Below are 24,993 nucleotides of genomic sequence, written 5' to 3'. Positions count from 1 at the left end.
TAATGATTCATTTATTAAAAAATATATCAATAATTTTTTATATTTAAAAAAAATATAAAAAATTTTTTATATATAAAGACGGAGAAAGTGCTCTTCATATCAATTACAACAAAGAACGTAAAAGTAGAAAATAGAATCCAGATGCTCAATTATTTCATTCTCTTGTTCTCTGTTCTTCTAGTTCCTCGCTTCTTCGCAAAATCTCTGTTTTCCCCCTTTTTTATAACATGAAATAATTTAGAAAAAGAAATGATCTTCTGAGATAATCTTCCAAGGGCCCACTTAGAGGCGAGTCCCATGGGTGACGAATCCCCCACCAGAGTAGACCAAGAGGCCCCCATCAGCTGCCCTGTCCAACGGCCACAAAACAATCCTTGCAAACGTTGTGAAGACCGCGTTCTCTCCTCTGATGAGCGTTAATGGCAACATCTTTAGGGCGGCGCTCTTACTCTGCTAATCAAATACTTCACGAAGCAGTCTGAGCTTGCGGTCGCGGTCGCGGTCGCTAAGGACAACAGAACCAAGACGGCCGCAGAGGATAGCGATGCCAACACTAATGCACTGCCAATAGGTATGGATTCTTCCCTCGGCTTCGTTGGTGGAACTTATACGCTGTCTCTGTTTGAATAATGGGACATAGTCTGATACTCACATCTTAGTGATTTCACGGAAGTAATTGATAAAAGCAAAGGAAGACCCTGTGATTCAATATTAAATACATAATAAAATCATATAAAAATGACCATGTTTACTCTTTGTTTAACTACAATACCGCAATTGTGCTAGTTGAGTTGGGCCTATTACGATTCTGTTACTATTCATGCTAAATGGACAAAATTCCTGGAAAATATGAACAGCACATGTAGCCTCAGCAGCAACAACCGTTTTTTTTTTTTTTTAAAGCTTCTTGAGGCACACTACAATAACATCAAAATTTAAAGCCTAAATAGCACCGCCGATTTGATTGATAATGTATATTTGAGGGAAGCAAAGAGTTCATCATCTAAAGCAACCACATTTTCTTTTCCTGAAAGTTGCTGCCTCAGAAAAATTATTCCATGTGCATACTGTGCTTTTGTTTGTGGAAAGTTATTCATCACTTCTTTCTTCTTATTCTGTTAAATCAAACCTACCAGAAATTCTCTTTTAGAATCTAAATTTGCAATCTTTTTCATTCTCATTCATTTCTTCCGATACTTTTGAAACACATCACCAGGGGCACTATGACTAGCTCAATTTAGTTTCAAATTTTTACTTATAATATATTGAACAAAGTATTGAAGCTCAAATCAATAATCTCTTGCCGATGTTTCAAGCGCTATTCTTTCAAACTTGTTTTAAAAGTTTGTTTTACCTGCAATGTCAAAGCGTTTTCATGAAACTTGATCATTCTTCCAGTTCTTATATTTTCCTAATGAAAACTTTGGCCTCCCTTTTGTCTTCTTACTCTTACAATTGTTTGGGCTCATGAATTATGATGATTAAACATGCTACTAGATATCCATAATCCTTTCACAATTTCACCAGATATATAGAGGACATAAAATATTTGTCCTTGATCACATTACTTGAATTATATGCCATCTTATATTTAACATTTGATCATTCATGCTTGTAATATAAATCTGTAGTGAAAATTCAAGAAGGGTTGCGTTGTGCATCATGAGTTTAAACCCTAGAGAAATTATTGCATTGTGTAATATAAATCTATTAGGCCCATTAACCCTTCATTTTTTGGGTTTGTTAGTTTATTCTTATCATTATAGTCAGCATTATCTCTATAATACAGATTAGGATCTTATCATTTATTTTTATTTATTGAGAGAGGATTTTAAACGATTTAGTCAATCTCTCTCTTCCTCTATGCGTATCGATCATATTGATGAACAATAAATAAGCTGCACCCTGTTCTCCCTGCAGGCAGCGGCCTACGTTTAAAAAAAAAAAAAAGGAATGAAATATGTAGGAAAGCTACATGGATGGTGATGCATAAGAATTAGAGAAAAGGGAAGGAAAGAGAGAAGATAGAGAAAACAGAGAGAGAAAGAGACTAGAGAGAGGAAGATAGAAATAGGGAACTCAAGACTATTATTTTCAGAACTGATTTTCTAGAACTGATTACGACGGTCTTTTTGGTGCCCTTTTATAGCCCATACCTGACACCCTTAAGTAACTATCCTAACAACCTATTAACCCTTTAACTAATATTATTTATTTATTTATTACATAACAATACTCCCTCCCCAAAAGACCCTTGCCCTCAAGGGTCAAGTACAAAAATTTAAAAATCCCCAGAAACTCATTTGTAATCTTGAAGAAGACAAGTAAATTGACTGAAGGTGTTTCTAGCCTTATTTAAAGTGAAAGCATAGGAGATAGGTCCATAGGCACGTGAATCCATCAGACAATAGGTATTGGGCCTTTTAGGTCTAACCCAGTCCAGATTCTGACTATTCCTTCCTCCCTCTCTGTTTTTTTCCTAGACTTGAGAATATCATACCACCACCATATTAGCCAACCCACATGAGCTAGGTAAGTGTCTGACTTTTCAACACCTAAAACATGCATCCATATGATTCTCTGAGCAGAAAAAACAAGAAACTCTTTTTCTTTCTTGAAAACTTCTATATTTCTCATTCTTGTATACTTCTCTCTTGTTCTTGGAGCTCGGACAAAGCCCTCACTTCACAAAGACTTCTGGGTATGCAAATGAAATAGGGATAGCGATGAAGAAATAAAGACAGGCAATGCTAAGGAAGTATGCAGAGGCCATGATAGATGAAACCAAGAAGACAGCTGCAGCGACTTTGGAAAACCAAGAGTAGATGAGGTTAAAAGCCTATGATCATGAGGGACCCAGAACTCTGCAACTTGACTGAACTGCTGTTTCGAAACTTCCTGAACAGCTCGACTCATATCAGCTTCAAGATGCAAAGGCGGAGTGACTCTGTTTGAAACGGACGACTTCGGCCTACCTCGAGTCTCCTTGAAATTACCTTGCTTGACGTCAAGAATACACTGGAGCCCTTTCGCGATGTTAGCATCATGTACTAAGGATTGTTGAACCTTGTCACATATTTCTTGGGACGTAAATGAACAAGACCCCTTATCTTTTTTATAAAGAGAGGTTTCTTGCTCAATCTTAAACTCTTGTGACCCATAGTTATCTTGAGGTACCTGTTCCTTCTTTTCTATCTGACGTATTAGCATGATTTATTGCATTCTTGCAAGACTTCTAGCTTCCTGCATCGTTCTTGGTTTGAAGAGATGCACTGGTTCTACGAGTTCTGGTTTAAGCCACAGCCACATACGCAGAAACCAAATATTTTTCTTGTAATTTTAACTTGCTAGTGTGGCTATCAAAGAATTCATTGAATTCTTTCACACTCCCCTGCTGACAAAGCCATATCTTGTGCTCATCCTCATATTCTTGGAATGAATGGTGTGCCATGGCCAAGGATGACCGGCTCTGATACTACTGATGCATAAGAATTAGAGAAAAGGGAAGGAAAGAGAGAAGATAGAGAAAACAGAGAGAGAAAGAGACTAGAGAGAGGAAGATAGAAATAGGGAACTCAAGACTATTATTTTCAGAACTGATTTTCTAGAACTGATTACGACGGTCTTTTTGGTGCCCTTTTATAGCCCATACCTGACACCCTTAAGTAACTATCCTAACAACCTATTAACCCTTTAACTAATATTATTTATTTATTTATTACATAACAATACTCCCTCCCCAAAAGACCCTTGCCCTCAAGGGTCAAGTACAAAAATTTAAAAATCCCCAGAAACTCATTTGTAATCTTGAAGAAGACAAGTAAATTGACTGAAGGTGTTTCTAGCCTTATTTAAAGTGAAAGCATAGGAGATAGGTCCATAGGCACGTGAATCCATCAGACAATAGGTATTGGGCCTTTTAGGTCTAACCCAGTCCAGATTCTGACTATTCCTTCCTCCCTCTCTGTTTTTTTCCTAGACTTGAGAATATCATACCACCACCATATTAGCCAACCCACATGAGCTAGGTAAGTGTCTGACTTTTCAACACCTAAAACATGCATCCATATGATTCTCTGAGCAGAAAAAACAAGAAACTCTTTTTCTTTCTTGAAAACTTCTATATTTCTCATTCTTGTATACTTCTCTCTTGTTCTTGGAGCTCGGACAAAGCCCTCACTTCACAAAGACTTCTGGGTATGCAAATGAAATAGGGATAGCGATGAAGAAATAAAGACAGGCAATGCTAAGGAAGTATGCAGAGGCCATGATAGATGAAACCAAGAAGACAGCTGCAGCGACTTTGGAAAACCAAGAGTAGATGAGGTTAAAAGCCTATGATCATGAGGGACCCAGAACTCTGCAACTTGACTGAACTGCTGTTTCGAAACTTCCTGAACAGCTCGACTCATATCAGCTTCAAGATGCAAAGGCGGAGTGACTCTGTTTGAAACGGACGACTTCGGCCTACCTCGAGTCTCCTTGAAATTACCTTGCTTGACGTCAAGAATACACTGGAGCCCTTTCGCGATGTTAGCATCATGTACTAAGGATTGTTGAACCTTGTCACATATTTCTTGGGACGTAAATGAACAAGACCCCTTATCTTTTTTATAAAGAGAGGTTTCTTGCTCAATCTTAAACTCTTGTGACCCATAGTTATCTTGAGGTACCTGTTCCTTCTTTTCTATCTGGCGTATTAGCATGATTTATTGCATTCTTGCAAGACTTCTAGCTTCCTGCATCGTTCTTGGTTTGAAGAGATGCACTGGTTCTACGAGTTCTGGTTTAAGCCACAGCCACATACGTAGAAACCAATATTTTTCTTGTAATTTTAACTTGCTAGTGTGGCTATCAAAGAATTCATTGAATTCTTTCACACTCCCCTGCTGACAAAGCCATATCTTGTGCTCATCCTCATATTCTTGGAATGAATGGTGTGCCATGGCCAAGGATGACCGGCTCTGATACTACTGATGCATAAGAATTAGAGAAAAGGGAAGGAAAGAGAGAAGATAGAGAAAACAGAGAGAGAAAGAGACTAGAGAGAGGAAGATAGAAATAGGGAACTCAAGACTATTATTTTCAGAACTGATTTTCCAGAACTGATTACAACGGTCTTTTTGGTGCCCTTTTATAGCCCATACCTGACACCCTTAAGTAACTATCCTAACAACCTATTAACCCTTTAACTAATATTATTTATTTATTTATTACATAACAGATGGTGATGATTGAAAGATAGTAAGAGATAAAGATTTTAGAGATACTAGGGAAATTAGCAGAGTAAATGTGGGAACTGTAGAGTTTTTAGAGGTAATTTAATGTAAATTTAAATATTGACATGTAGACTAACACATAAGATTCAATTTATTGAGTTGATACTTCTTTGGTCCTATTTATAAGTCACTTTCAACATGTTTCACCAATACCAAGGAAAACTTTAAAACTCATTAACTCTGTCTTAAAATTAAATAAGTTTTTAACTTTGCCCCTATTAAATATATATGTTTCAATTACATATCTTCTCTCTCCATCATTCAATGGAGGGTAAAAGAGGAAATTTGTAATGAAAATTTAATGACGTGACTTATAAATAGGAACAAAAAAAATTTTCTCTCTTTGCCCTATAAATAAGATCAGAGGGATTATATTTTTATCGGACAATATATCAATGACATGGTACTTCAAACTTACCTAATAATTTCTCTAAATCCAAATGGAAGATAGCAACCAAAAGGTACAAGAAAAGAAAAAATCACCTACATCTTGTATTATCCTTTCATAAACTTCTCAACAACGTGTGCTTTGTTTCTTTCCCTTTTCTAGTATGTTTTAAAGTCTTATCAAGAGGAACAAGATGTAGAACCAATGGCAGATGTAGGACCTTGAGTCAGTGGGGGCATAAATTATATAAAATATAAAAATAATTAAAAACTAAAAATTTTATATAAAAAATAAATATTTACATACCTTACAAGTTTTCTCTATGTGGCTTTATGTTTTGAAATTGTTGAATGATCAGTTCATTGTCAATGCTATTAAACCATAGGTTTTCCATTTGATTATGGAACCGATTTTTCACAGACTTAGCAAAAAAGGCTCTTTCTACAGTTACTGTGGCAACAGGCAATATCATTGCTAGCTTTAATCAATTTCTCACACTTAACCTCACATTCTCATGCCATTCACTTTGTCTCTCGTCTCAGACTCTATTTTCTAGCAAAGAGTCTCTCCATCTTCCTGTCTTTTGGTCTTCTTTTAGTTTTTGTATGTTTTAAAATTTTAAATTTCATTTTTATTGAGGTTATTTATTATTTAGTTTGACTTTAGATTTGTAAAAATATTAAAAAGGAAAATTAAAATTATTTTCTTATAAAAGTAATATAACTTTAAATATAATAAATTTAAAATTAAAATCTATTAGGCTTAAGTGAAATATAAAAGACTTAAATATTTTTGAACCGAAATACATTTTAGTTTGGGTTTGCTGGGTTTAAAATTATAGGGACAATGGGGGAAAATTTTTAAAACCCCTCCCTCTGTAATTTTCCCAATTTGAGGGGGGGCAACTGCCCACCCTCGACAATATTTAGGTCTGCCACTGTGTAGAACTTTCCAAGGTCATAAAGATAATAGAACTTTTGACAAAGTTCACCTGAGAGCAATACTCTTCTAATCCTATCTATAAGTCACTTTCAACATGTTTCACTAATACCAAGGAAAACCTTAAAACTCATTAACTTTGTTTTAAAATTTAATAAGTTTTTAACTTTGCTCCTATTAAATATATACACTTCAATAACATATTTTCTCTCTCCAACATTCAATGGAGGGTAAAAAAGTAAATTTATAATAAAAATTTAATGATATAACTTATAAGTAGGATCAAAAATTTTTTTCTCTCTCTGCTCTATAAATAGGACTAGAGGGAGTAATTGTCTAATACTACACACTTAAGCTGCCAGGCTCATTTCTTATGCTGTAACGCTAGCAGCAGAAATAGGAAGTTTATTTTTTATTAGCACTTTGCCAGATTGGGAATGGAGCAAACACACCACCATTCAAAGGAGGGAACATGACCATAAATATTCATTGTATACGGCAAACATGCTTAACGTTTAGGATTAACAAGATAGAAAATCTTCTGTAGAAACAAGGTAGAGCTACCCTATTGCAGATATTGAAAGTGTAAGTCAATGAAGAATATACTTTAGGTCTTTCAAAATGAAACAGAAACTTCACAAACTCCTGTCTATCTCCCCTCAAAATTAGAGATAGTTACTTTATTGATGGAAGATAATTCATCATTTTTTGGAGTTTGCTCTGCTGCATGAGACATGGTCTGCCTGAGGATGAATGCAGGTTGGTTTGGGAGAGGAATATCCATAATCTCACTATGAAGCATTGACATTACAGAAGCCATCGTGGGCCTATCTTTTGCAAGTTCTTGCACGCACAAAAGCCCAATATGTATGCATTGCAATATGTCCTTGTAAAAGCTTGGATCATATATTTGTGGATCTATTAGAGGCATAACATTGTCATCGATCCATAATCTCCAAGCCTAGAAACATTAACAAGTAAAAATGATAGATGTTTAACTTCAATGTTATATTAAGGCTACAGCTATTTAAAGCTTTTGCAAGAAGGGAAAGTGAAAATTGGAGAGGCTTACAAATCCTAAAAGTGTGAAACATTCCACATCTTTATAAAAGCTAGTGTTTTTTCTTCCACTAATAATCTCCAACAGTAAAACACCAAAGCTAAAGACATCAGATTTCTCTGAATAGAGTCCTTCTGCTGTATATTCTGGAGAAATATAGCCACTGCATTATAAACTACATCTTTGAGATCTCAATATGCTAATAATATAATTATCATGGACAAAAGAAAAGGAGCACTTACTATGTTCCAACAATTCTTTTTGTATTTGCCTGGTTTTCACTACCTCCAAAAAGTTTAGCCATTCCAAAATTTAATATTTTTGGATTCATTTCCTCATCCAATAATATGTTACTTGCCTTCAAATCTCTATGTATAATTCGTAATCTTGAATCTCTGTGAAGATAGAGCAATCCTCTAGCTATTCCCTTAATTATGGTGAAGCGCTTTTTCCAATCTAAGGATTTATGTTTTGATGGATCTGCAAAAGATTGTTTAAGTAAGATGTGATGAAAGTAGATGGTCAAAAGAAGACAATTTACTCACTTCCTACATTATTATAGCAGGTGGTGGTATATTTGCTATGCGAGGCAATTACTTGTATATTAATAAACCACTTTAATTGTTCATTGACTCCATTGAACTTGCACATCAATAGATACAAAACCTCACATGAACTTATAAAATTGGGAAGTATTCCTACAAATGTCAACAGAGTGGTGGCATAAGGTAAAATAAAATTTGAAGTACCATACTTTTACTTCTTTAGGTATTCATAGACAATCAAGTTTTCATTTTTCTCCTCCATTCATCCTATGCAAAGAATATAGAAACATCCATTTAATAAACGGTGATATGCATAGAGGATTGGCACTAACCAAATATGTATGTGTCCAAACTTTTGTTTGGCATGTATTCATAAACCAATATCTCTTCTTCAATGCAACATCCAAGAAGTTTAACAAGGTTTCGGTGTTGAAGCTTAGAGATCAACTCCACTTCATTTATAAATTCATCCATACCCTGTCCTGATAGTCTTGATAGTCTTTTTACTGCTATTTCCTGCCCATCTTCCAATATCCCCTGAAATAAGATGATAAAGAACATTAATTTCTTATGAACTGAAGGATTATAAAGTTCAAAAAGAATGAAAATCACCTTGTAAACTGGACCAAAACCACCCTGCCCAAGTTGAAGTGATATATCAAAGTTATTTGTTGCAGTTTCCAACTTTCTCAAAGAAAACAATGATAGATCTGGAACATGGACTTGCTTCAGGGGCATCATCCTTGTTTTGTCTTGATTCTGCATCTGTGTTTCCCCTGATTTTCACACATTGCCCCCATTTTATTTCACCGAAAAACATATATTGCTATTCTAATACTAGGTTCCAAGAGCTATGAGTTAACTATATGAACTTGTCGCACATTCTGTATCAAAATGATGAAACTCAAAAGTTCGAGAGATTATCTATGATCACAAAGCTAAGATTGTACCCAATCTAAATAACCACAGAGAAGATCACTCATCCTTTTAATGAACCCTTATAGTAAACGTGAAAATTACCTTTTTGGTTTGAGCATTTTTTCCATAAGAAATATCCAGACACCATAATGAGAATTGTTCCTGTCAAAATTGATATTATAATAGGCGTTGTCATCTTCCTCTTGCCTATGCCTGTATCAAAGAAAACAACATTCAGCGAGCTTTCATTTTCTGGCAATAATTTCATCACTATACCACATATATTGTCATCAACAGGCTATAAAGAAATTAAAAAAACAAATAAATAAAGCTCTTCGTGTATTTGTCATGACATTTGTTTTGCAAAAACAAGCACCACGCTAGTTGACTCCTTGAAATAAAATTGCTCCCTCATTTTATAATACTTTTGAAGAATCTTAAAAATAAGTTAAGAAGTAACATTGCTCTCAAGGATGTTTAACATGACATACATATAAACAGCCATGCAACGAGATATATAGTGCTTAGTGAAATTTAAAGTTGAACCAAATCCTAGTTGGGTGTTGAAGACATGTTGGACTGTAAACAAGTGTGTTCTAGGGTATTTTAAAGAGCTTTCTCTAATTAATATACATACCTAGTTCTGAGTGGGCTAAACGTATGTAAACATCAATCCCTCCGTCTGGGAAGTTTTGTATGTCAAGTAAATCTACATTCCAAATCATACAGCCAAGGTTTCTTTCATGGGCATAAGCGATACAAGAGCAATTCTTGAGGCATGTAGTTTCACAATCTATAGTAGCCTCAAAGTAAGAAGGTAACACTTGCACATCATCTGGTAATTTCACTCTCTCCAGCATCCAAAATCCATCTATTTTGCTAGCTTGAGAATCATTTTTTTCTCTCGCACACTGAAGTGCTTCTCTTCTGACACACCCACCGGTCCAGTTCTGCCTTCCCCATTCTTCTTTGTTCCTTGGTTCAAACCCTCTCAAGCAGCTGCAAATTCGGAAGCTCTGCCAATTACAAACCCCGAATGGACCGCATATGCCATAAACATCACACTCTGAAGAACCAATTATCCTCAAAAGTTCCAATCTGTTTGTCTGGGAATTCCAACGCCGTTGTTCTACTTTACCTTGAGGATTTAAGGTAAAAGTCGCGGGAGACTTGTCTGAAAAAAATAGTTCCAAAGTCCCTTCCTCTTCTTTCATCTGAAACCCATCCCCGGAGTTTGTTGAAGCTATCCTTGGTAAACCAAGGAAGTCTATGCCATCCCAGGGACCAGTTCGAAAGTAAGGACGATTTTCTTTCCACACAAATACTTCAGTTACGTTACGGGCTTCAAGACCGCAAGAAAATTCTCCATAAGATGGATCAGATGCACTTCTCCAAGATGTAAGTTTCACTTTCTCACCTGTTCTTTTATTAATTATGAAGTTCATGTATGGTAATAGTGTATTGCCAGGATGTTGGAAACTCTGCCACACGGATACTCCTGTAATTCCATCAGCAAGGATTAGGTTGCCAGAATCCAAGAGTTGAGCACTGGAGTTTGAGGCAACTTGTGAGACGTTTGTTGACCAAAGAACCTGTTTTTGACCATTCAAAACAACAAGATTGCCATTTTCTGATATTGTCAGAATTCCCAAAGAATCTATTAGTGGGTTGTTTCTGTTAGCAACCCAAACAATAGAGGATTTGGACATGTACGAAATTCCCACGTGGCGATTAGTGGAATTTTGAGGACTGAAGAATCCTAGTGTGAACATGTTATTACTTGAGCTCACTGTTTCAGGTTCTTGGATCGACATAGATGATGCAATGGTGTCCAAGGCACATACCACAAGAGTTGAAGAGAACAAACGTACAAGGAAAGCAAGTAACAAGACTTTATTGAATCCCATGAAGAACATTGATTTCGAAGTGCTGTGAAGGATAACCCCGTATAATATACTGTATTTCGAACTATTTACCTTTTCTTAAACTGCGACTTCACTGGAGGAAGAACAAAACCTGCAACAATCTGGAATTTTTGCAGGGACTTGGTCGCCATTCGCATTGTATTGAATCTTCTCATTCATCAATCATATAGTCTTCTAAAAAGTTATAAACAATAGAATTTTGACAAATATACTTTCCTCTGCGGTCGTGGGCCTTGTTGCTGACATCTTATCATAGGATTTTATTGATCTTGCTGTCAGTAGTTCTGTCTATGGCTCTTCATCTATCAAATATCAAAAATAGTTCAATCAGTTTAGACTAGCTTATTTTGGTAGAATAGCCAATCTATGTTGCATGGTCTATTCAATTATCTTATAGATAGATTCGAGATGATGACGTGCAAATTATTTGACCAGAACATGAAAGTTACGTTCCAAGAAACATCAGTCTCCATCTAATATTGAATTATTGATTAATGTGTGTATTTAGGTTTAATGCAATAGATAATATTATAATATCAGTAGCTAGCTTCTATTATTTATCCACAAAAAATTTTCAATGAAGCACAATGACATTTATAAATTTATAATTAGTTAAGTAATACTTCAATTTGATTAATCATGTAAATCAAATCAAACTTATTGTTCGGATATATTTTTTTTAAGCATTTTTTTTTATGCATTCAAAGCTGATTTTTTACTGTCGACAGCTTTTTCAGAGGCTGTAAAATGGTCCCAGTTCAAGGAAAAAACTGTTCAATGAACGAAAGATTCAAAAGATGTGTGGTCCTTGACTTTTCAAGTTTTAGGCAGATAAGGAACTTCGATTGTTGCGTTCCAAATTATTGGAGTAGAATTCCATTGTTGTATTCAAGACTTCACTATTGAATAAATTGATTCTCTTTCCTTTCTCTTTCGCTCTCCTTCGTTTCTCCTTTCCTTTCTCCGTTTCACATTAATTGGTATAAGAGTTATGTTCTTACTTCTTTTTCTTGGATTGCGTTCTCACTACAAGCCTTGTTCACTCCCTTTTCGACATCTGTTTAACATGGAACTACAACCATTGTTTTCGCCTCGGCGAACTTGGCTAGGCCACCAGACCATGTTGCCAGTGGACACCGCACGCGCCCCACAAACAATAGCCAAAAGTTTCTACGAATGACTCACACGCCACACTTGCCGTGTGTTCCACGCACCCCATGAAGAACGTGATGATTATATGAAATTGAGGAAGACAATGGGTTTCAGAATTAATGCTGTGGAGGATAACTCATATAATATATTGTATTTTGAAATATTTAGTTTTTCTTTACTGTGACGCCGTTGTAGGAAGGAAAAAAAAAATCTGCAAAAAGTTAAAATTTTTCATGGGACTATTATGAATTCCAATAAGAACCTTACAAGCAGAGTAGAGCTTGTAAGGTTGTGAGAGACTTTTCTATCTAACATAGTAATCTTTTAAAATGAATTTTTTCTTTAAACATGTGCTCTTGATATTAGTGTTTTTATTGAGAGCATGATATCACAAATAAAAAAAAAAACCATCCACGAAAGCTTTTAATCAATAGGAAGTTAAGTAAAGTGTCATGAAGTGAAGCCGCCAAACACATAAGCTATAATTATGGTAGCATTGTTGTGCATCCTACAAATGTAGTGAGATTTATAAGTGTGAAAGACTTTCCTACCACAAATTAATTTTTTTAAAATGCATGATACATGGACTTGGTTGCTAAAGACTTTCAATTTTTCATAGTATTGAAAATTGAATTGGCTATTAAATCAGTTAGGATTAAGAATCAGGGTCAGGTATTCAATCAGGATTAAATTGATTATGATAAAATAATATATTTTTTCATTATATAATAGATAATAAATATTTTATTAAAAAATATAAATATATAAAATTTATAACATATATACTTTTGTTTTTGTTTCTATCTATTCTCTAGCCTAACAAATATCATCATTATTTCTCTCTCATCAATGCGCGGCAGACTCACCTTACCTCTTTTGACTTCACCTTCACACGTTGGGTCACAAATCTGGTCTTCATCTCTTTCTTCTTTCTTCATCTACTACTATTTCTACATGTTTGCTTAATCTTTGAAAATAACGCACACAACACAGCATCGAGCATTTGAGCAACAATGCAACACCTAGGGACTAGTGAGGAAGGTGAGACCCACAATGTCCATTATGGACGCCGAGGTACACTGAGGAACATTGAGGGATGGGGAGAGCTCGGCCGACATTCGAGAGCGAGTGAAGAACTGGAGATGAGAATTGAAGAGTCGTAAAAGAGGAGAAGGAAGAAGAAAGATTGAATGAGTTTCACAAGCTTTTATCCTCTTCTTGTTTTTTGCATTAAAAAATCTAACGTGCCTAACCCGCTTAACCCATGGGGTTAGGTGGGGTGATTTGAGATTGAATCACCTAGGTTAATCCGAGTCAAACGTGTCCACTTTAAATAAGAAAATTAGATGGGTTGATTCGGTTTGATTTTGCAAATAATGCAATTTTTTTCGCACCGTACGACTGTTGAATCTTTCCCTTCATCAATCCTAGTTTTCTGAACAAGCTGCAAGCAGTAGAATTTTGACGCGTGTATTCCTCCAGTGCGGTCATTTTCTCAAATTTGTCTGTCCCACAGGTTTAAATTTGAAGTTGTTGGAGAAAGTTTAGTTTTACTTTCTCCCATGGCCCAAATAAAAGTGATGTCCAAATTTTAAAAAAAAATCTAAGAATTTTTATCTGTGTGTTTTCTCTATCTTTTTAATATTCTTCCAAGGGTTCACTTTGGGAAACGCATTTAGTGCTCGTCACTCATATGAAATGATCAAAGCCCTTCAATTTTTTTAAATGATGTATGCCGTTAATTTAAAATTATTTTTTAAATATTTTAATATTATATTTATAAAAATAAAATATATAAAAATTATAAAAAATTATAATATTAAATATGAACTGTTTTTTAGATTATTAGAGGATAAATGTTACAATACTCATCACTCCAGATAAAATTTAAATAATTTAAATTTAAATTTTTTACTTTTATTTTATTTATTAAAATAAAAATATGTAAAAAATATAAAAATATTTAATAAACTTCTTTATACCAATCTGGCAATTTGGATGAAAAGTTTAATATTATTTTTTAATAATTTTTATAAACTGATTATCTAGATGTATTTTAAATAGTATAGATATAATTTAAAAGATTTAATTTAATATTAAAAACTTTATAATTTTAATTAATTATTTATCTAAATATATTCTGAATATTTTATATTTAATATTATAATTTTATTTTGATAAATATAATATAAAAACATTTAAAAATAATTTTAAATCAACAGCAAAAAAATAACTTAAAAAAAAAAAGAAGGAAGGGTAACCCCATAGGGTGACAAGCAGCATTGATGAGCACCGATCTCCCTTAGAGGAGAGTCCCATCAGTGACGAATCCGCCCGCAGAGTAGACAAAGAGGCCGCCATCAGCTGCCCTGTCCGACGGCCACAAAACAATTCTTCATGCAAACGTTGTAAAGACCGCGTTCTCTCCTTTGCCGAGCGGCAATGGCAAAATCTTTAGGGCGGCGCTCTTACTCTGCTAATCGAATACTTGACGAAGCAGTCTGAGGTTGCTGTCGCGGCTGCTAAGGACAATAGAACCAAGACGGCAGTAGAGGATAGCGATGCCAACACTAATGCCCTGCCAATAGGTATGGATTCTTCCCTTGTCTTCGTTAATGAAACTTATACGCTATCTCTGATTGAATAATGGGACATAGTCTGATACTCACATCTTAGTGATTTCACGGAAGTAATAGATAGAAGCAAAGCAAGACCCTATGATTCAATATTAAATACATAATAAAATCATATAAAAATGGCAATGTTTACTCTTTGTTTAACTACAATGCCGCAACTGTGTTAGTTTAGTTGGGGCTAGTACCATTCTGTCACTATTCTTGCTTAAAAAAAAAAAAAAAAATTCCTGGAAAATATGAACAGCACATGCAGCCTCACTAGCAACAACCGTTTTTTTTTAAATACAGCTTCTTGAGGTACACTACAATAACATCAACATTTAAAGCCAAAATATGTAGAAATTATATTACAATTCCTTCAGATTCTAATGATTTCACTCTCGAGCTCATCTAGCTAGCTCCTTTTTCCCTACAGATGATCATGTCTGATCCCAATACAGACTTTCATGTTATACCTGTAATATTGCTTCTGTGACTATGATATAGCCAGTTCATTATTTGAAGTCATTTTCTGAAATTGGAGACTTTGATATGAGAAGCTGAGCATTCATTGCAAAGCAAACCAATTCAAATTCCACCGCGGATTTGATTGATAACGCATATTTGTGGGAAGCAAAGAGTTCATCATCTAAAGCAACCACCTTTTCTTTTGCTAAGAGTTGCTGCCTCTCGTCTTAGAAGGAAAAATTATCCCATGTGCATATCTGTGCTTAAGTTTGTGGAAAATAACTAATCACTTCTCCTTTAGTCTTCTTATTCTGTTAAATTAAAGAAATTCTCTTTTAGAATATATATTTGAAATCATTTTCATTCTCATTCATTTCTCCCAACACTTTTGAGACACATCACCAGGGTCACTATAACTAGCACAAATTAAGTTTCAGATTTTTTTCCTTAAAATGTATTGAACAGAGTATTGAAGGTCAAATCAATAATCTCTTGCCAATGTTTCATGCGCTTTTCATTCAAACTGATTTTGAAAGTTTGTTCTGGCTGCTATGTCAAAGGGCTTTTATGACACTGGATCCTTCTTCCAATTCTTATATTTTCCTGTTGAAAACTTTGGCCTCCCTTTTGTCTTCTTACTCCTACAATTGTTTGGGCTCATGAATTATGATGATTAAACATACTACTAGATATCCATAGTCCTTTCACAATTTCGCCAGATATATAGAGGACATAAAATATTTGTCCTTGATCAAGTTACTTGAATTATATGCCATCTTGTATTTAACATCTGACCTTTCATGCTTGTAATATATATCTGTAGTGAAAATTGCAGAAGGGTTGCATTGCACATCAGGAGTTTAAACCCTAGAGAAATTATTGCATTCTGTAAAAAAGGAAAACGTCATCTATATATTCTATTCTCCTTTCATAAACTTCTCAACATGTGATTTTTTTCTTTCCCTTTTCTAGCATGTTTTAAAGTCTTATTGAGAGGAAAATGATATAGAACTTTCAAAGCTCATAAAGGCGATAAAACTTTTGACAAAGTTCACCTGAAAGCAATAATTGTCTAATACTACACACTTAAGCTGCCAGGCTTATTTCTTATGCTGTAACGCTAGCAGCAGAAATAGGAAGTTTATTTTTTATTAGCACTTTGCCAGATTGGGAATGGAGCAAACACACCAACATTCAAAGGAGGGAACATGACCATAAATATTCATTGTATACGGCAAACATGCTTAACGTTTAGGATTAACAAGATAGAAAATCTTCTCTAGAAACAAGGTAGAGCTACCCTATTGCAGATATTGAAAGTGTAAGTCAATGAAGAATATACTTTAGGTCTTTCAAAATGAAACAGAAACTTCACAAACTCCTGTCTATCTCCCCTCAAAATTAGAGATAGTTACTTTATTGATGGAAGATAATTCATCATTTTTTGGAGTTTGCTCTGCTGCATGAGACATGGTTTGCCTGAGGACGAATGCAGGTTGGTTTGGGAGAGGAACTTCCATAATCTCACTATGAAGCATTGACATTACAGAGGCCATTGTGGGCCTATCTTTCGCAAGTTCTTGCACGCACAAAATCCCAGTATGTATGCACTGGAATATGTCCTTGCCAAAGCTTGGATCATATATTTGTGGATCTACTAGAGGCATCATATTGTCATCAATTCATAATTTCCATGTCTAGAAACAAGAACAAGTAAAAATGATAGGTGTTTAGCTTCAATGTTATATTAGGCTTAAGGCAATTTAAAGCTTTTGCAAGAAAGGAAGGTGAAAATTGGAGAGGCTTACAAATCCTAGAAGTTTGAAATATTTTGCATCTTCACAAAAGTTAGTGTTTTTTCTTCCACTAATAATCTCCAACAGCAAAACACCAAAGCTAAAGACATTAGATTTCTCCAAATAGAGTCCTTCTGTTGCATATTTTGGAGAAATATGGCCACTACATTTATAAACTACATCTTTGAGATCTCACTATGCTAATAATATAATTATCACGAACAAAGGAAAAGGAGCACTTACTATGTTCCAACAATTCTTTTTGTATTTACTTGATTGTCACTACCTTTAAAAAGTTTAGCCATTCCAAAATCTGATATCTTTGGATTCATTTCCTCATCCAATAACATGTTACTTGCCTTCAAATCTTTGTGTATAATTTGTAATCTTGAATCTCTGTGAAGACAGAGCAATCCTCTAGCTATTCCCTCAATTATGGTGAAGCGCTTTCTCCAATCTAAGGATTTTTGTTTCAATGGATCTGCAAAAGATAGTTTGAGTAAGATGTGATGAAAGTAGATGTTCATAAGAAGACACTTTACTCACTTCCTACATTATGATAGTTGGTGGTGTTATATATGGTATGCGAGGTAATTACTTGTATCTTAACTATTTGTATTAATAAACCACTTTACTTGTTCATAGACTCCATTGAACCTACACATCATGAGATATAAAACCTCACATGATCTTACAAAATTAGGAAGTATTGCTACAAATGTCAACAAAGTGGTAGCATTAGGTAAAATAAACGTTGAAGTACCATACTGTTATTTCTTCAAGTATTCTTAAACAATCAAGTTTTCATTTTTCTCTTCGATTCATCCTATCCAAAGCATATAGAAACATCCATTTAGTAAACGGTTATATGCATGGAGGATTGGCACTAACCAAAGATGTATGTATCCAAACTTTTGTTTGGCATGTATTCATAAACCAATATCTCTTTTTCAATGCAACATCCAAGAAGTCTAACAAGGTTTCGGTGTTGAAGCTTAGAGATCAACTCCACTTCATTTATAAATTCATCCATACCCTGTCATGATAATCTTGATATAGTTTTTTTACTGCTATTTCCTGCCCAGCTTCCAATGTCCCCTGAAATAAGATGATAAAGAACATTAATTTCTTATGAACTGAAGGATAATGAAGTTCAAAAAGAATGAAAATCACCTTGTAAACTGGACCAAAACCAGCCTGTCCAAGTTTGTTTGATATGTCAAAGTTATTTGTTGCAGTTTCCAACTTTCTCTGAAAAAAATGATAGATCTGGAATATGGACTTCCTTCAGGGGCATCATCCTTGTTATGTCTTGAGTCTGCACCTTCGTTTCCCCTGAGTTTCACAGTTTCCCCATTTTATTTCCTCAAAAAACATATATTGCTATTCTGATACTAGGTTCCAAGAGCTGAGTTAACTATATGAAGTTCTCGCATATTCTGTATCAAAATGATGAAACTCATGTTGGAGGGATTATCTAAGATGACAATGCTAGGATTGTATCCTATCTAAACAATCAGAAAGAAGATCACCCATCCCTTGAATGAACACTTCTGGTAAACTTGAAAATTACCTTTTTGGTTTGAGCATTTTTCCCATAGGAAATATCCAGACACCATAATGAGAATTTTTCCAATCAAAACTGATATTATAATAGGCATTGTCATCTTCCTCTTGCCTATGCCTGTATCAAAGAAAAGAAACATTCAGAGATTCTTCATTTTCTGACAATAACGTCATGACTATACCACGTATATTATCATCAACAAACGATTAAAAAAAAAAAAAATAAAGCTCCTAAAGTATTTGTCGTAACACTTGTTTTGCGAGCAAGCACCTTGCTTGGTAACTCCTTTTTTGAAAGAAAATTGCTCCCACATTTCATAATGCTTTTGAAGAATTTTAAAAATGAGAAGTAACATCTCTCCCAATGATATATGACATAACATGTAAACAGCCACGCAACAAGCTTGTAGAGCTTAGGTGAAATTTAAAGTTGAACCAAATCCTGGTTGAGTGTTGAAGACATGTTGGGCAGTAAACAAGTGTGTTAGGGTATTTTAAAGAGCTTTCTCTAATTAAAATAGATACCTAGTTCTGAGTAGGCTAAACGTATGTAAACATCAATCTCTTGGTCTGGTAAGCCTGTAAGTCAAGTAAATCTCCATACTAAATCATACAGCCAAGGTTTCTTTCATGGGCATGAGCGATACAAGAGCAATTCTTGAGGCATGCAGTTTGACAGTCTACAATAGCCTCAGAGAAAGAAGGTAACACTTGTGCATCATCTGGTAATTTCACTCTCTCCAGCATCCAAAACCCATCTATTTTGCTAGCTCGAGAATCATTTTTGTCACTCTCACACTTAAGTGCTTCTCTTCTGACACACCCAGTGGTCCAGTTCTGCCTTCCCCATTCTTCTTTGTTCCTTGGTTTAAACCCTCTCAAGCAGCTGCAAATTGGGGAGCTCTACAAATTACAAATCCCGAATGGACCACATTTGCCATAAACATCACACTCTGAAGAACCAATTATCCTCATAAGTTCCAATCTATTAGTCTGGGAATTCCAGCGCCGTTGTTCTAGTTTACCTTGAGGATTTAAGGTTTAAGTCTCAAAAGACCTGTCTGAAAAAAAATAGTTCCAAAGTCTCTCCTTCTTCTTGCATTTGAAACCCATCCTTGTAGTTAATTGAATTTGTCCTTCGGACCCCAGCAAAGTCTGCGCCATCCCAGGGACCAGTTCGAAAATAAGGACGATTTTCTTTCCACACAAATACTTCAGTCACATTACGGGCTTCAAGAGAGCAAGAAAATTCTCCATAAGATGGATCAGATGCACTTCTCCAAGATGTAAGTTTCACTTTCTAACCTGTTCTTTTATTAATTTTGGCTTTCATGTATGGTAATAATGTATTGCCAGGATGTTGGCAACTATGCCACACGGATACTCCTGTAATTCCATCAGCAAGGACTAGGTTGCCAGAATCCAAGAGTTGAGCACTGGAGTTTGAGGCAACTTGTGAGACGTTTGTTGACCAAAGAACCTGTTTTTGACCATTCAAAACAACAAGATTGCCATTTTCTGATATTGTCAGAATCCCAAAAGAATCTGTTAGTGGGTTGTTTCTGTTAGCAACCCAAACAATAGAGGATTTGGACATGTACCAAATTCCCACGTAGCGATTGGTGAAATTTTGAGGACTGAATAATCCAAGTGTGAACATGTTGTTACTTGACCTCACTGTTTCAGGTTCTTGGATTGACACAGATGATGAAATGGAGTCCGAGGCACGGCCCACATATGTCAAAGAGAACGAGCATGCAAGGAAAGCACGTAACAAACAACCTTTTTTATTGAATCCCATGAAGAACATCATGATTATCGGAAATTGAAGAAGATAATAGGTTTCAGAATGCAGTGAAGGGTAACTAATATAACATTGTATTTTGAACTTTCTAGTTTTTCTGAAGCTGTCACTATTCCTTGGGGAAGAAAAACACCTGCAAAAATTTGGAATTTTCGTTGAGTTAGTTGCCAATGACTGTCACTTTTCATTGTACAACTGTTGAATCCTCCTATTAATCAATCCTTGTCTTCTAAACAAGTTGTAAACAATAGAATTTCCACACATATTCCTCTGAACTATTGTCATTTTCTCAAAGTTGTCTGCTCCACAATAGAATTTTGACGTCTATATTCCTATGCAGTGCTGTCCTTTTCTCAAATTTATTAGAAAAGTTGAGTTTTTTTTTACAGCCCATGTTTTGTATTTGTTACAAAAATGTTTTGGATTTAATTGTATTCGAAATGGATTTTTTGTTTTTAAAAACAAAAACAAAAACATCTTGAACTGTGTTCATTACTGCTATCTGTTGTCTCTTAACTAAGTTGTTTTGAATTAACACAACCACAAGTCTTATCTTACTAGACGGGATCAATTACATAGATTATATAATATCATTGTGCTCTATTATTTGTTAAGCTTTTAGAAATATTGTTAGTTAAATGGTCTCGATCAACTTTTAAAAATATTTTCGTTAGCCTTCCTCTATCCTTCTTAATAGGACTTAAAATTATTTGTTTTACTCTCCTCATAGGTGCCTTTTGTAATCTTTTTTGTATATGTCCAAACTATCTGAAATAATTTTTTATTATTTTTCCTTCAATAGATGCGACACATACTTTTTCCCCTATGTGTTCATTTCAAATTTTGTCTATATGTTTATATTTGCACATCCATCTCAACATTTTCATTTCTATTGCTTTAACTTTATGCTCTTGCTGTCCCATTAAAGTCTAACATTCACTATCATATAATATTGTTAGTTTTGTAGTAGTTCGATAAAATTTTCCTTTAAGTTTATTAGGTGCTTGAGAATCGCAAATATTCCTTTAACCTTTCTCCAATTAAACAACTTAGCTTGGATCTTATGTGTAATATTTCCACCAATTTTTCCATTATGTTGAATAATTTCTCCCAAATATCTAAAATTTTTTACTTGAGGTGTAATTTGATTACTCAATTTTACTTCTAAATTACTACTCGCTGATCTCTTATTAAAATTATAATGCAAATATTTCGTCTTACTTTTACTCAGGTGGAAACTTTTTGAATCTAATGTCCTCTTCTATCAATGTTTTTAGAACCATATCGAGCATTGAATCGAAAAAGTCAGCGGTTCACGGTTCGCATCATTTACCTGGTGATGTAATAATTAAATTAAAAAAATTATATATGTATATAATTTTTTAAATATAAGAAATACATATGAAATTGCTATTTAACTTAAAAAATAAAATATTTTAAGTTTATTATGACTTAACAAGCCACATGATATAACATAATATCAAATGATTAAAAAAATTAGTCATTTTTTTAAAAAAATTTGATAAAAATAAAAAAACAGTCTGGTTTTTGAAAACTGAATCCGGTTCCTGACTTGATTTTGGTTCCCAGTCCAACTGTCGATTCAAAACGGCTCAACCGGCTCAACTCTTAAAATGGTTTTTTCTTATGAACTATACCGAAAACCAGATCAATCGACGGTCCGACCGGTTTGATCATCCGGTCCGATCTGATTTTCAAAACACTGTCTTTTATAACTTAAATTTACAATTAATATTTTCTCTTATTTTTGCAATAAGAACTATATCATTTGCAAAAAGTATGCATTTAAGGATTTCCTTTTAAATATGCTCAGTTAAAACATCTAAGACTAGGAGAAAAAAAAAAAGGAATCAAAGATGATCCTGATATAGTCTAATCTTTTTAGAAAAGTCTATTGTTTCATCGTTAGACACTGTCAATTTTGTTTTGAATTAACATAATCAAAAATATTTTCATTTTGTTGTCTTGAAAACAATTCTTAAAAATTAGTTTATAAAATATTTTTTTAAAAAAATATTGAGAACAAAACCAAACATGCCCCAAAGATTTATGAATTCATGTGAAGTTTTTCTTTTTTTTTTTAAATATTTTCCTCATTTTATTATTTTTAAAAAGACAAAATCTACTCTCTTTTCTATGTAAAATTCAAAAAATTTACAGATTTTCAATTTCATAGGATCCATTTCATAAAAACTAATGTCCAAATTAAAAAAAAAGAGCACTAAGAATTTTATTTGTGTTTTCTCTTTTTTATATTATTTGTTTAATATGGAGTCAGCATCATATTTATATGTTCATTATTTTTCTCAATCAACATGTATTATATATGTGTTTACATTAGTAAATATTCGAATCCTTATTAAAAGAAGCATGCACATTTAATGTTTAATGTTTGACTATATGTCAAATATATATTATCTTTAGCAAGAAGGTATCTCCAATGAAAAGATTTGAATGCATGTGTGTTGTGCATGTGAGAGGGCACAAATTTATTGAAAAAAATGATACAAAAATTAACTTTTAAAAATAAATTTTTGACAAGTTAGTAGGTTAATGAATCAGATGTTCTCTAGTACTTGACCATGCTTTGAATGAATAAGATTGTCTCCAATAGAAGAATGCTTGTGAGCAATTAAAAAAAAAAGAAAATCACAATAGAATCCTCCTAAATTATATAAATGAAAATTTGGTCATTCGAAATACCATAATTCCACTCAAGTTCTTAAAAACTTTTGCGTCAATAAATTTTAAAGTGAAAAGATCGTTTTATCCTTATTGAAAATAATAAGCCTTGCTTAAGAAATAGAAACTTTTGTTTTGTAAATCATAAGAGTTGAACAAGATATCACAATTTGTTATGTGTAATTTTTGTTGTTGAAAAATAAACCCCAATCACAATTTTTATTTAAACTTTTATTATGTGAATCGTAAGAGTTCAATAAAAAATCATAACTTATCAAGTGTAATTTTTATTGTTGAAAAATAAGTTCTCAAAATGACAAACTCCAATAATAACTTTTGTCTAAAAAATACAAAATTTTTTTTAAAGAATTACAAGAACTAAACAAGAAATAACAACTTGTCAATAAAAATAAAATGATATTTTTAATTTAAAATTTATTAACACAGAAGTCCTTAAAAATTTTAGTGGAATTATGGCATTTTCAGAAATTAAATTATCATTTATATAATTGAAAGATTTTATTATCATTTTCCTCTAAAAAAATAAATCAAATGCTTTGCCCAAATTTTGGGAACTTAAATATTTGACTTTAAACACTTAAAATAAAGTTCAAATACTCCACATAATTTCTGGTATAAAAAAAATGAATCTCCAATCTTAATCGTTACCCTTGGAATGCATTTGTTTTAATTGATCTAGACATTGTCTTTTTGTTTATACAGTTAACGCGTGGTTAAATTACCTAAAAACATTAGAGGTCATTATTTGATTTCCAAGGAAAAAAAAAAAAAAAACTACATGGATAGGAGAAGGGGAGAATTTCAATATAGGACCAATGATGTGACATAATTACAAATGGGGCTCATTGAAATTTTAAATCTCACTTCAATCCAAGAAGGCTGAAATGATATTAACCTCAATGATCAAAAGACTCAAATACCTTTGGTTTACAAAGACGGATAATGTGGACTTAATTGACTAGGCAAGAAACAAGACTTCAGATGAAGTAAACACTTTCTTTGCCCATTACCACGGACCTGTTACTTAATCCCTTAGATGTATTGTCCGTAATCAACGTTTAACATTAATAACGCAATCCATGTGTTTAACCCATTCTCTTAAGTACTATTTATTTATTAGAAATGAATGGAATGTAATTGATTAAAAAATAAAAGGTAAAAATAAGATGGTCAAAGAGGATATGCCAGAATATTCACAAGAAAAATGGATATTTTAGTTCATGGAGTTGGAAATAATGATTCATGAGATTTTTAAAAGGTATGATAATTTTTACATTTATAGTATATATTAATAAATTTTATTATACTTACTCATACTTATCATGAAAGGAAGAGTGATTTAATTTATTTTTATCTTAATTTTTTCAATTCATTTTATTTCATTCATTACTAATGACCTAACGAGACCTTATTCTTGTATTTGTTCCCTTCCATTTGAACAGTAAACCCACCACCAAAGTATAAGGCGAGAATCCATCACTTAAAGGAAGATCTTGACACTAATCTTTGTTTTTTTTTTTTATTGAGTTCTAATGTGAGTAAAACTCGTTTCTCGAACCGACACAGGTAAATTGGTTACAGTTGTGTTTATTAACCGACACAGGCTTCTCAGCCATGATTTTGATAATTTATCGAATTGTTGAGAAGACATTTAGTTTAAAAACATATATGTTAGGTTGTTGCTTTGTAAATTATATGAAGCATATAATAAGAAGTAAACCTAATAAATTAACAAGACTGATGTGAGAGATTAACAAGTAATATAATATTGAATGAAATGTGGATTGTTTGTTTGCAAATTGTATGAAACATAA

At 33.6% G+C, this 24,993-nt stretch overlaps 2 long non-coding RNA genes across 4 annotated transcripts; both read left to right on the top strand.

Moving 5' to 3' along the window:
• The first annotated feature begins 212 nt into the window (after positions 1-212).
• Positions 213-11,384, top strand: LOC129294920 (uncharacterized). The gene is made up of 3 exons (XR_008589460.1): positions 213-571; positions 2,719-10,527; positions 10,598-11,384. It is a non-coding gene; the product is annotated as an uncharacterized LOC129294920 (long non-coding RNA).
• Positions 11,385-14,462: 3,078 nt separating this feature from the next.
• Positions 14,463-20,749, top strand: LOC129294921 (uncharacterized). 3 transcript variants are annotated; one of them, XR_008589463.1, is made up of 2 exons: positions 14,463-14,794; positions 17,490-20,749. It is a non-coding gene; the product is annotated as an uncharacterized LOC129294921 (long non-coding RNA). The 3 variants fall into 3 exon arrangements; XR_008589462.1 differs by having other exon boundaries at positions 16,740-20,749; XR_008589461.1 differs by having other exon boundaries at positions 16,113-20,749.
• Positions 20,750-24,993: the final 4,244 nt, after the last annotated feature.

The sequence above is a fragment of the Prosopis cineraria genome, unplaced genomic scaffold, assembly GCF_029017545.1.
Source record: "Prosopis cineraria cultivar Desert tree isolate PC_DT_omini unplaced genomic scaffold, ASM2901754v1 PC20, whole genome shotgun sequence".
NCBI classification, from domain to species: Eukaryota; Viridiplantae; Streptophyta; class Magnoliopsida; order Fabales; family Fabaceae; genus Prosopis; species Prosopis cineraria.
This window is presented reverse-complemented; position numbering and strand designations above follow the sequence as displayed.